This window comes from Eretmochelys imbricata, chromosome 1 (assembly GCF_965152235.1).
Source record: "Eretmochelys imbricata isolate rEreImb1 chromosome 1, rEreImb1.hap1, whole genome shotgun sequence".
Taxonomy (NCBI): domain Eukaryota; kingdom Metazoa; phylum Chordata; order Testudines; family Cheloniidae; genus Eretmochelys; species Eretmochelys imbricata.
In genome coordinates this window covers 25,266,536-25,278,346 of record NC_135572.1, presented here as the reverse complement: position 1 = coordinate 25,278,346, position 11,811 = coordinate 25,266,536, and positions in this window count along the sequence as shown.

The following is an 11,811-nucleotide window of genomic DNA, read 5'->3' as shown; positions in this document are numbered from 1 at the left end:
CCAGCATCCTAACCAAACTGGTGTAAAGTGGCCTTAGTGTACACAATAATCAGGCCTAATGGCTCTATCATGGGTTTAAGCTGCTCTCATTTAAGTAAAAGCTGTGTGTGTGTTTGTGTGGTGGGTGTGTGTAAGAAAGCAGCAATGGGAAATAAGAAGGGGAAAATTGAGAATGAAGAGAACAGCAAGACAAAAAGGAAAGGAGAGGGGCTAGAGGGGAAAAAATGGAGAATCTGTGCTTTCATAACTCAAAGACACTGCTCCTGCAGTGACATCCAGTCATAATCTGTCAGCATTATTCTTTTCAAACACAATTCCTGACTTCTGTTTCTAAAACCACTCTAGATTATTAAAAATAAAATATTTTCGGTCTTCTGACACTTTTTAACATTTTTGCTTTTTATTTTTTGTTCACTTTGGCCATTGTAAATAGACTGGTCAATAGACTTCTGTCCCTTATAAATTTCACTCTCTGGTTCCCATGTACTAATACAACACAGTCATTTGGGTTTACAATACTACCTCTCATTAGGGATTCCATAACATTTCTTTTTGAATAAAGTAAAAAAAAAAAAACCTCCACAAAACATTCAAACATTTCTATTAATATTGCCCAACGTTTTCAAAAAGGCTGAGTGATTTCTGGATGCCTGACTTGGAACCTGATTTTCAAAGAACAAGTTTTGAGGCCTGGATCCGTACAGGGGGCGTTACAATGCCTAACTTTTAGGCGCCTAGAGGATCACTGGAACAGCAAGGGGATCCACAAAGCCTGAGTTAGGCACCCAAGCTTCCTATACATTGAACAGGCAGGGATAAGTGCCTAGGAATGGTATCCACAAAAGCCACCATGCTAGGCGGGGAACCCCCTGGGATAGTCAGTGGGAGATGCTGCCCCTCTTATACAGTTACAGTTAAGCAGCTAACTCCAGGCTGCAGGGAAGCACCTATCCCTGCTAGCGATCCACAGCTAGGAACCCGAGTCAGGGTGGCTTAGGCACCTAAGCTGGTTCTTGCCAGAAATGACAGAGGAAGAGGAGAGAGGCAGGGGTCCTCTACTGCTCAGGAGGGTGCCCTAACTACTGGGCTGTGGGATGTTCTGATGTGGGTCTTCCTCGATCCCTCCTGTTCAAACCATCCACTTTGGATAAACCATTAGTCACTGTCCCAGAGAGAGGAAGAACGACTCTATAGTCTGATGTTAGGGCACGCACCTGGAGGCCAGGAGACCGTCAGGTTCCCCTGCTCCAATGACTTGTAAGTTATGTATCCGAAGTGGGTGGCTTCAACGGGAGAGATTGAGGGAGTCCCACATCAGAATATCCCATATCGTAGTGGCTAGGCCACACTCCTGTGAGGCTTCTGTTCAAATTTTCTCTTCTCAGCAGGCAGAGAGGGAGTTGAAACTGGGTCTCCCACACCCTGAGTGAGCATACTAACCACTGGGATGAAAGTTATAAGGGAGGTTCCACTGCCTCCTCTGGCCAGATTTTGAACAGGGCCTGATTTGTAGGATATGCTTAGAGCCCACCTATTGGATTGGGCCCTTCAGGCAAGATAGGTGGGTGACATCCTGGCCCCACTGAAGTCAACGGCAAAATTCCTATTGACATAATAGGCCCAGGATTTCACTCACTGTCTCTAATCACAACACATGGGCTCTCTCACTAGCTCTAACAGCCATAATTCATCTCTAAGGCTTTATCCACATAGCACATCCTCTGTATCTAGTCTGCTCTAAATATAGTTTGGCCCAAACAATATGTGGTTAAAACTTGATTAGTAACCATGGCAGCAAACAGTATTTCACCCAGAGGCCTAGCCTGTCACATAGTTCTCTTCCTCTAACCCAGTGATTCTCAAACTGTGGGTCAGGATACCCATGTGGGTTGCGACCCCATTGTAATGGGGTCACCAGGGCTGGCGTTAGATTTGCTGGGGCCTAGGGCCAAAGCTCGAGCCCCACCGCCCAGGGTGGAAATCAAAGCCTGAGCCCTACCGCCCGCGGCTGAAGCCAAAGTCTGAGACTCAGTGCCCCTGGCCAAAGCTGAAGCCCAAGGGCTTCAGCCCTGGATGACAAGACTCAGGCTTTTGGCTTTGGCCCCCCTGCTTGGGAGGCAGGGCTCAAGATTTGGCCCCCCTGACATGGGCGGGAGAGCTCAGGCAGGCTCAGGCTTCAGTCCACCCTCCTGGGGTCGTAATTTTTTTTGTCAGAAGGGGATTGCGGTGCCATGAACTTTGAGAACCTCTGCAAATCCATTCTACACACTGTTAGCTTTGTTGCGCTATAGACAGCTTCTCCTAGCCATTTAACTAGTGTAGCCAGTACTCCTTCCCCTGACCCGGGACAACCCAGAGTGTACTGCCCACATGCTACTGGTGCACTTCTATCTATGTGTCCCCAGGCATTTGAACTGCTGTTGAAGCAATATAGAATAGTTGCCCACTTTTCCCCAGAATGCACTAACTGTTAGCCCAAGGGTGTACTGTAGATTACGAGGTTGCTGATTTAGGCCATGATTTGATTGTGCAACAGTCATCAATGAAGTGCTTTTTGTTGTTTTTTGCAGAACTGTAACGGGTTCCCTTTAGTTGAAGCCACCAAAATTTAAAGTAGGTGAAATTTTTGTGAAACTGCTTAAGTTTTGTGCCATCTCTAAAATTAGCAAATCAAAGGAAGGTTGTACGAAGGGTGGTTGGGATCTAGGTGCCATTATATCTGAATCTCCAATGTGCACAGGAGGGATGTCAGATAAAAGGCTTTGGGTTTGGCCATTTCTAATATAGATAATATATGTTGGTGGGGGGAAGAAAGCAGGGGGTCTGTCCAGGAGGGAGTTTGTTTTTTTAATACAGTGTCAGAGGATAAAAAACAATTAGGCCTTGAAGCTGATGACAAACAGGCAGGCAATTAGAGTAAGTTTTTTGAGGAGAATGTTACCCGCCCCCCCCCTTCAAATCTGATGGAAAAATGGAATGTTAGGTTTGACAAGATTTCAGGAAAACTGCTAGAAATTGACAAGCTCTTGACGTACTTAAGATGCTTCAATTCATAAGGCAGCTGGGAGCAACAAGCAAAGAACTGAAAGATGAAAATTAAAAAAAAAACAAAAAACTTCAAATAACATACGTTTTCATTAATCTATAGGACATTGAACTTTCCTTTTCAATGCATATAGAGGTTAATTGCTACTTAGTGTAGAGGTCACACTATGCAGCTCAGCATGCATAGCCATCATATGTTACCTAAAATACAGCTTCATTTTAAGGTGAAGTATGATTTGAGCTGGAAAGGCAGGCAAAAATAATAGGTTAAGAACAATTCTGTTAAACATTTGTATGATTGCAAATTTCCGTTGGTTTTCATTTCTCCTCAACAAGGAGCATGTTGCATATCCTACTGAGATAGAAGCTTCTCTTACATATGGCAAGTAGCTATAAATAGCTATAAAAATCAAGGGGCTGATATTTAACTGAAATCTTGCCTTGTTCACCCTTACCTTATCAGCCTGTACAATGTAGTAATGGCTCATGAATGCCATGTTACACCCTGGCCACTTGTCATGTACATATACACTATCTAAGCTGGTGCATTACCTTGTTATTTTTTGAAAGTCTCTTTGAGGTCTATTTCCATTTTCTGTAATATGAAGGGGTCAGATGTAACTGACGAGCTCCTTGCCTAATATAGATGAAACCCTATGTAAGCAAATGTTTTAGTGAACTGATGACCAGTACCACAGAGTAGGAATATGTGTATAAGGGTGGGGAACAGTGTTTGAAGTAAACACAAACTAACCCTAATCTGCAGTCCATCCATTAAACTAATCCTTCAATTTTTAAATGGTCTAGTTAGCCTTTGTTTCCTCATGCATATTGTGCATTTCTAGGTTCTAAACAGGTCCAGAAGGGGCTACAGTAGAACCTCAGAGTTACAAACACCAGTTATGAACTGACCAGTCAACCACACCTCATTTGGAACCGAAAGTACGCAATCAAGCAGCAGCAGACACCAAAATTAAATATATAAATAAATTAAAACAAAGTAAATACAGTACCGTGCTGTGTTAAATGTAAACTACTAAAAAATAAAGGGAAAGCAGCATGTTTTCCGGATAGTAAAGTTTCAAAGCTGCATTAAGTGAATGTTCACTGTAAACTTTTGAAAGAACAACCATAATATTTTGTTGAACATTTCAGAGTTACGAACAACCTCCATTCCCAAGGTGTTCGTAACTCTGAGGTTCTAATGTATTCCAGGAAAAGCTTTTCTCATGAGAGTTCTAGTCCTACGAAGCAGCAAAAAGCAGTTTGGCTGCAATAGTTATCTGTGAAACTGCTGAGTTTCGGTCTGCAGCAAATTCACCGAAGTTCCTAATTTTTGTGTTTAGGAGGAAGGATGTGTAATTTTTTTTATATTTTCACCATTTAAAAAACAAAATGCAGAAACAAAAGTTTTTAAAACATCTGACTTCTCCATTTCGTTCTTCCACTGACTTCCTTCTGAGATTTAGGCAAAACACTTAACTTTTGTGTCTCAGTTTCCCCATCTTTTAGAAATGGAGAACAGGTTTGGAAAGCTAAAAATGAAGCTAAAAATTTAACCAAGCAAATACTTGCAAAGTGAAATGCTTTAGATTTGTAACTACTTATTTACATGATAGTTGATTGGAAATTCCAAATTTCTTTTTTTCTCTGTTCTTATTTAGCTCAGACTGATACGGTTGTCCTGGTGTCAGGATTTCTAGTTTCTATTGCCACCCACTTTTCCACTTGACCCAAGTACAGAGGTATAAGAATGGCCATACTGGGTCAGACCAAAGGTCCATCTAGCCCAGTATCCTGTCTTCTGACAGTGGCCAATGCCAGGTGCCCCAGAGAGATTGAACAGAACAAGTAATTATCAAGTGATCCATCCCCTGTCATGTATTCCCAGCTTCTAGCAAACAGAGGCTAGGGACACCATCCCTGCCCATCCTGGCTAATAGCCATTGATGGACCTATCCTCCATGAATTTATCTAGTTCTTTTTTGAACCCTGTTATAGTCTGGGCCTTCATAACATCCCCTGGCAAGGAGTTCCACAGGTTGACTGTGCATTGTGTGAAAAAATACTTCCTTTTGTTTGTTTGAAACCTGCTGCCTATTAATTTCATTTGATGGCCCCTAGTTCTTGTGTTATGAGAAGGAGAAAATAACAGTTCCTTATTTTTATTTTCTCCACACCAGTCATGATTTTATAGACCTCTATCATATCCCCCCTTAGTCGTCTCTTTTCCAAGCTGAAAAGTCCCAGTCTTATTAATCTCTCCTCATACGGCAGTCATTCCATACCCCAATCATTTTTGTTGCCATTTTCTGAACCTTTTCCAATTCCAATATATCTTTTTTGAGATGAGGCGACCCCAGTATTCAAGGTGTGGGTGTACCATGGATTTATATACAGGCAACATGATATTTTCTGTCTTATTATCTATCCCTTTCTTAATGATTCCCAACATTCTGTTCACTTTTTTGACTGCCACTGCACATTGAGTGGATGTTTTCAGAGAACTATCGACAATGACTCCAAGATCTCTTTCTTGAGTGGTAACAACTAATTTAGACCCCATCATTTTATATGTATAGGCATCAGCCTATAGGATACTAAAGAAACTCCAAATTAACTTCTCTGCTTTGGTTTCCTCATCCTTCAAAGTAAAAATAATAGTACTTATCTAGCAAACAGGGATCATGTCGATTAATTAGATTAGGTTTGTAAAACCCTTTGAAGTAAGTACCAACCATTATGAGTGAAATCTTGTCTTTATGAGAGAGGCACCCATTCTGAAGAATGACATTTCCTTTAAGGAAAGTAAGTTTTGAGGCCTAAGAATCTTGATAATGTCACTTAATTTTACAGTCTTCACCATCTGCAACTCACTTTCTGTTTTCTTTAAATCTTTTTTAAAATAGTCTCTCTGTTTGTATACCTGCATCAATACAAGTGAAATGAATGTTTTCACTTTAGTTTCTCTACATTTAAAAGATACTGAGCTCCAGGTAGTTCCTGAGATAATGGAATTTTCATATTGCTTTAATTACTGCCATATTTCTTGTTATTCTGCCCTAATTAGAGCAGTACCTAACAGTTTTCTAATCAACACTAAATTTGCATTATTGTTTTGTTGGCCCTCAAAATAACAGTCTCAAGCAAACCTCCAGCATGCACATATTAACAAGTGAAAAGGTGCAGCGTGAATAACTGGAAACTTGAAATCAGCATTGTTTGTTTAAGCCAAAAACAGATTTTTCAAGAGCAATCCTGTACATATATAGAGTCTAGAACCATGTGAGCCACCTTCAATGAAAAGTTGGCAGGATTCTTTTTATTTATTTGTATTACTGTAGCAGCTAGGAGCCCTAGCCAGAGACCAGGACCCCATTGTACTAGGTGCTGTACAAACGCAGAACAAAAAGCTCCCAGTGAGCTTAGAATTCATCAAATGACAAAACCCAGACAAGCAAACTGAAGGAATGATATTTACATTTCTACAACCAGATTCTGCTAGACTTGCTTTGGTTGAGTAATACCCAGAGGTGAAAGTAAGCCGGTCCTGTCAGGGGGGACTGCAGGGCTGCTGAGGGGGGAGGGGGGGGAAGGGGCAGCTTCCCTGGGGCCCAGGGCTCCTGGCAGCAGCAGGTAAACAAAGTGTCTTGTGGCCCACCAGGGGCTTACTCTGAACAAGCCGCGAACCAAGTTTGGGAACCACTGTTCTAGAGATCATGTTTAGACAGGAACCATGAGGAGCCACACCATCAGTCAGCCAGGGAACTGCATTGTCTCCTGCAGACCTTTGGGCTAGTAAATGTTTGGAGGTTCTCTCACCCCATTGTTAGGCAGTACTCTTGGCTGAAGGCTACTCCCAACCAAGTCTCAGGGGCTAGACTGGATCGCTTTGATACCTTGAAGGCCAGCGTGAATACGTTTGTTCGGTCTTCCATGTCTTCCACTCACTTGTTTGATTATCATTATGTCTCTCTCAGTGTGTCTCTCCCGCTTCCTGCCTGTGCTTTCCACTGGTGCTCTAACATCAAATTATTACAGGACTTGAATTTCACCCAGAGGTTTGCTGTGTTTTGGGAGCACTGGTGACAGCACGAGCCCCTGTATGAGTCCCTGAGGCGGTGGTGGGATGCCAGCAGGATACCCAAGCTGCCACATGGTCCCTTGCATTAGGCCATGAATGCCCTGCAACAAGACATCCTGGGCCTTCATGGCAACCTTGATATGGAAATAGCGGAGCAGATTCACTAAATCTTAATTGAGAGGTACCAGCCAGCTCCTGAGGTGCTTGTTGGAAGAGAAGGTGACTGGTTTGGTCCCATTTTACTCTGCTCCATGAAACTGACACTTCCACAAGGTTCTTTTTCAGGTTGGAGAAAAAGTCTACAGACCATTGACAGATTTTTTGCCTACAGCTGCCAGATGGTTGTCTAGGGTTGCCGGGTGTCTGGTTTTCGACCGGAACACCTGGTCAAAAAGGGACCATGGCGGCTCTGGCACTGCCGACCGGGCTGATAAAAGTCCAGTCGATGGTGAAGCACGGACCCGGGGCTAAGGCAGGCTCCATGCCTGCCCTGGATCCAGGTGGCTCCTGGAAGTGGCCACCAGGTCCCTGTGGCCCCTAGGCACATGGGTGGCCAGAAAGGCTCCTCCTGCTGTCTGCGCCCCGGGTGCTGGCTAAGCCACTCCCATTGGCCGGGAACTGTGACCAATGCGAGCTGCAGGGTGGCGCCTGCAGGCGTGAAGGCAGCACACAGAGCCTCACTGGCCACCCATGTGGCTGGCGGCCGCTTCCTGGGAGCCACGGTAAGTGCCGCTGGGACCCTGCATCCCCTCCCTCACCCCAACCCCCTGTCCTAGCCCATAGCCCCCTCCTGAACCCCAAACCCCTCATCCCTGGCCCCACCACAGAACCCACACCCCCAGTCGGAGCCTGCACCCCCCCCCCACACACACACACTCCAAACTCCTCGGCCACAGCCCAGAGCCCTCTCCCACACCCCAAACCCCTCATCCCTGGCCTCACCCCAGAGACCACACCCCCAGCCAGAGCCCTCACCCCCTCCTACACCCCAAACCCCTGCCCCAGCCCGGTGAAAGTGCATGAGGGTGTGGGAGAGCGAGTGATAGAGGGAGGTGGGATGGAGTGAGCAGGGGCAGGGCCTCAGAGACGGGGCAGGGAAGGGTTGTTTGGTTTTATGCGATTAGAAAGTTGGCAGCCCTATGGTTGTCTGATGCCTGACCCTGATGAGATCCGGAAAGCAGCTGTTTCTTTTTACAGTACCGTGTACTCACCTGAGATCCGTGGTGTGCTGGAAACGGAAGAGCTGCACCTGGGGTTAGCCCGTCTGACTGGTGAGGAACAGCAATGCCTGGATGCCCCACTGCACCACAGGAGCTCTCTGTTGCAGTCCAGCTGCTCTCTTCAGGCCAGGCCCGCCGGCATTGATGAGCTGCCATCTGAATTTTACAAGCATTTCTGGCATCTCATTGGTCCTGACTTTTTTTTAGTGGTGCTGGAGTGCATCCAGAAGAAAGAGCTGCCCTTCAGTTCCCAGAGGGCAGTGATCACCCTGCTGCACAGAAAAGGGGACCTCTGTGACTTACAGAACTGGAGACCTATTTCTCTTCCTGGTTCTGACTATAAGATTTTATTCAGGGCTTTAGCCAACTGACTGAAGGACTGTCTGGATTCTTTGATACACCCAGATCAAACATATTTTATTTGTATCTCTGTATTTTTGAGAATTTGTTTTTAATTTATGATGTTTTTACTGTTAGCAAACTTTGTAATCTGGATGTGAGGCTTGTTTCAATGATACCAGGAAAAGGCCTTTGATAGAGTTAACCATAGCTATCTTTTCAAAACATTAGAAGCTTTCGGGATCAGGTCAGTGTTCTCTTCATTTATTTCTTTATTGTACAACAACATTTTTAATGTCTTAAAGATTAATGGGGTTCTTAGCCAGTGCTTCCTGGTTTGTTCTCAGAGTAAGATATAGTGCTCGCATTTGGCCAGTTTCCTGCCTGGCTAAGGTTTTGCTTGTTCAGGCAAAACTAGCTGTTTTGAAATCTCACCACAACAGAATGGCCCGGATAAAGTGATGTGAGGTGCCAGAGCTGTTCCGTGCACTGATTGTGGCCTGGCTGCAAATTGGTTACACCTTTTACAAATTGACTTGTAACCTGGACACTTTTTGGTTGACTTGGTGTGTTAACAATATTTGGAGTGAACTTGGTGATCCTGCCGCTTTAGTGATCCATGTTTAGTGTTTCTTTAAAAGGTGTTTGGCTTTATTTTATTCATATGCTTTTGTGTATATAATTTAATTGTATAACACTTTAATAGTTTTTAATGCAATTTTATGGGGATAAAGGTGTTTTTCATAACACGTCTTTCTCTCTCTCTCTCTCTCTCCTCCCTTCCTGTGAAAAGGTCTCAGTTTCATTCCTTTTCTCATTGTAAAAAACAAAAAAGTCAGTGAAGACAAAGCCTTTGTAGACAGAGCTTCACTTTTCAAAGCCATGCAACTAGGAGCAGGTCTACACTTACAATGCTGCAGCTGGGCTGCTGTAGTGCTTCAGTGAGGATAAATACCGGAGAGGGAGTGGAATTATTTAAGCTCAGTACCAATGTGGACACAAGAACAAATGGATATAAACTGGCCACCAGGAAATTTAGACTAGGAATTAGACGAAGGTTTCTAACCATCAGAGCAGTGAAGTTTTGGAACAGCCTTCCAAGGGAAGCAGTGGGGGCAAAAGATCTATCTGGCTTTAAGATTAAACTCGATAAGTTTATGGAGGAGATGGTATGATGGGATAACATGGTTTTGATAATTAAATATTCATGGTAAATAGGCCCAATAGCCTGTGATGGGATATTAGATGGGGTGGGGTCCGAGTTACCCAGGAAAGAATTTTCTGTAGTATCTGGCTGATGAATCTTGCCCATATGCTCAGGGTTTAGCTGATCGCCATATTTGGGGTGGGGAAGGAATTTTCCTCCAGGGCAGATTGGAAGAGGCCCTGGAGGTTTTTCGCCTTCCTCTGTAGCATGGGGCACAGGTCACTTGCTGGAGGATTCTCTGCTCCTTGAAGTCTTTAAACTACGATTTGAGGACTTCAGTAGCACAGATATAGGTGTGAGGTTTTTTGCAGGAGTGGTGGGTGAAATTCTGTGGCCTGCGTTGTGCAGGCGGTCAGACTAGATGATCATAATGGTCCCTTCTGACCTAAATATCTATATATCTAAGATGCTGCCTACGTTATACATACTCCCCATGTCTATACCAGGAGTTAGGTTGGTTTAACCGCGTTGCTCAGGGATCTGGATTTTTCACACCCTGAGCGACGTAGTTATACTGCCCTAATTTCATAGTGTAGAGCTGGCATCGGAGACAGACCTTGCAGAAAACTGTCCACAGACAAAAAATAACAGCAACAAAGTTGTGGACCCTCTCAGTGAGATGTTAACTTCAGAGCCTACTCAGGACTATATAAATGCTAATGTCATGGCATCCTAGCTGTCAAAGAAACAAATCCAAACTCTATTAGACTCCTGTTGAGTTTGTGATTTACCCAGCACTTTATAATATTAGCATTTAAACAGTCACAGTCCAGACCCATCATCTGCTCCCCTCCCTCCCCGCCCTTTGCCAATACAGAAATCTCTATTCTTGCTTCTGTCATAAGACACTCTGCACGGATCAGGGAAGCTAGCTGAACCAGTTAAAGAGACAAGGTGGGTGAGGTAGCATCTCTTATTGGACCAACTTCTGTTGGTGAAAGAGACATGCTTTCAAGATATGCAGATTTCAGAGTAGCAGCCATGGTAGTCTGTATCCGCAAAAAGAAAAGGAGTACTTGTGGCACCTTAGAGACTAACAAATTTATTTGAGCATAAGCTTTCGTGAGCTACAGCTCACTTCATCGGATGCATGCCATGGAAAATACAGTGGGGAGATTTTATATACACAGAGAACATGAAACAATGGGTGTTACCATACACACTGTAACCAGAGTGATCAGGTAAGGTGAGCTATTACCAGCAGGAGAGCGGGGGGGAAAAAAAACCTTTTGTAGTGATAATCAAGCTAGGCCATTTCCAGCAGTTGACAAGAACGTGTGAGGAATAGTAGGGGGGGAAATAAACATGGGGAAATAGTTTTACTTTGTGTAATGACACATCCACTCCCAGTCTTTATTCAAGCTTAAGTTAATTGTATCCAGTTTGCAAATTAATTCCAATTCAGCAGTCTCTCTGGGAGTCTGTTTTTGAAGTTTTTTTGTTGAAGAATTGCCACTTTTAGGTCTGTAATCAAGCGACCAAAGAGATTGAAGTGTTCTCCGACTGGTTTTTGAATGTTATAACCGCATTTGCTCCAACCCCTCAGACAGAGACAAACACCTATAAGACCTCTATCAAGCATTCTTACAACTACAATACCCACCTGCTGAAGTGAAGAAACAGACTGACAGAGCCAGAAGAGTACCCAGAAGTGACCTACTACAGGACAGGCCCAACAAAGAAAATAACAGAACGCCACTAGCCATCACTTCAGCCCCCAACTAAAACCTCTCCAATGCATCATCAAGGATCTACAACCTATCCTGAAGGACGACCCATCACTCTCATAGACAGGAGACAGGCCAGTCCTTGCTTACAGACAGCCCCCCTACCTGACGCAAATACTCGCCAGCAACCATACACCACACAACAAAAACACTAACCCAGGAACCTATCCTTGCAACAAAGCCCGTTGC